This window comes from Corvus brachyrhynchos, unplaced genomic scaffold (assembly GCF_000691975.1).
Source record: "Corvus brachyrhynchos isolate BGI_N302 unplaced genomic scaffold, ASM69197v1 scaffold1097, whole genome shotgun sequence".
NCBI classification, from domain to species: domain Eukaryota; kingdom Metazoa; phylum Chordata; class Aves; order Passeriformes; family Corvidae; genus Corvus; species Corvus brachyrhynchos.
This window is the reverse complement of record NW_008239003.1, coordinates 127,012-129,118: the sequence shown is the minus strand read 5'-3', so window position 1 is coordinate 129,118 and position 2,107 is coordinate 127,012.

The window sequence follows — 2,107 nt, the reverse complement described above, 5'->3', positions numbered from 1 at the left end:
AGAAAGCGGACATTTAGAGCTGCAAGAACTACAGAAGTGGTACTGTTTCAGCAGCAGGAGTGCTGGTATATACACAAGTGTGCACTGCCTCTCCATCTCATAGAATTAACCCAACAACAGGACTGTGAAGAGCAGTAAACTCCTGAAGAGTTGGTGCTCAGTACCCACGATGTTCTGAGGTTGCATGACAAAGACTGTGTATTAAGAATGTAGATAAGGTGGAGAGGAAAAGATAACAAAGACATTTAGAATCTTACCACAGGCAAAAAAAACCCCAAAACATCTGTGGACATTCTCCCAACTTAGTTTTTGAAAGAGAAGGTTAAAAGAGTAACTGAGGAACCTGCCCTTGGAATGCTGTTTGTCTTAGTGGCTTATTCATACCATTTTTCCAGCTCTTAGTCATGACGGCCTCTCATTGATCCTGACGTCCACTTTTAAAAAATAGCAAGGCACAAATCCCCTTCACAGTGCTCCTGGAACCTTCTCTTTCCTGTGATGCCTAAATCAGTCCTTTGCCGCTGGATGCTGTGCTGTGACTTGCTGCTCATTGTCCCGACTGTGGTGGCTCGTTTGGCTGTCAGTTTACCCTCGCCTCCCCTGCTGGTTTGCTGCACTCGCCTGTTGGCTTCTGCTGTGTGCTCAGACAGTGTCAGGCAGCAGTGCCTTGCCAGGGGGTGAGGACAGGGTCTCACACGGCGCCAGCACCGCAGCCCCACAGTGCACAGCGTTTGCGAGGAAGCCCAGTCGAGTTGCATTCCGAGGAAATATCCTTGGAGTCTCCAGGGGACCATCAGGAAGTCCTGTTGCTCACATATATGTCTGAGAATACTCCATGAGCATCACCATAGGCACCAAGCAACTAGAGAAGACCACAGCACAGCACAGTGATTGGAAGAGTCAGGCTGGCTGCTCCAAGGGGAAGCCAAGCTTGGCCAACCCGAAGACCTCCTGCGATGACCTGAGTGGCCCAAGAGAAGGCCATGGATAATGCCCACCTGGATTTCAGTGGAGCCTTTGGCACTGTCTCCCAGAAGATCCCCACAGGACCTTTGTCAGAGGTGCTCAGGCAGCTGCTCCTGGTTAGCCTGGAAAAGAGAGTGCCCAGAAGGCATCTCACTACTGTACACGAACACCCGAAAGGAGGGTGCAAATGAGACAAAGCCGGATCCTTCCCAGCACTCCGTGACATGGAAAGAGTCAACGCACACAAACTGAATTAAGGCTCTCCCTCTGAATCCCAGGAAACAGTTTTTCACTGTGAGGGTGACCAAGCACTGGCACAGGTTGCCCAGAGAGGTTGTGCAGTCTCTATCCTTGGAGACATAAAAGAAATGGTGGCAGGTGGCTTCTAGCTGTTCCCAGGTGACCAGGAGGCTTGGACCAGATGACTTTCAGAGATCCCCTCCAACCTCAACCAGTCTGTGTTTTTGTGAAGGCATCCTAAACTTGCATAGAAACCAGGAAGTTTCTTTGACCATGCTTTGAAATGTCACAGGATTTTAGCCTGTGAAATTAACTAGGAATTATTGCAAAGTCAAACTTGATCACACCTGAGGGAAGCATCTCCTTGGGCTCAGCTTCCTCTCATCCCCATTAAATCCTTGCCCTGGAAGCAGTGTGGTGGTGAGGAAGGCCTTCAGTGGGTTGTTTCTCCCGTTTGCTGCACCTACAGGAGATCACGAAGTACAGCCAGACACTATACCAGCGCTGCTGCTGCCCGGAGCAGGGCGGCCACACTCCGCTCCAGGGGAAACAGCTGGAGGTGCTGCGGGGTGGGGGCACGGGAGTGTGAGAGGGAACCGGGCTGGGGTCAGGAGGTGTGGGGGTGACGGGGTGTGTGGGGCTGTGAGGCTGTGGGAGGGTGTGAGGGGTGTGAGGGTACCTGGGGTGACAGGAGGGGTGGGTAAGAGCAGGGTGCTGTGGGATGTGAGGGGTATGTGGGGTGCAAAGGGTGCGAGGGGTGTGAGGGATCTGAGGGCTATCTGGGGTGTAAGGGGTGTGTGGGGTGTGAAGGATGTGTGGGGTGTGTGGGGTGTGAGGGGTACCCGGGGTGCGAGGGGTGTGGATTTGGACGGGAGTGTGAGGGGTAGCAGGTGTAGGCACC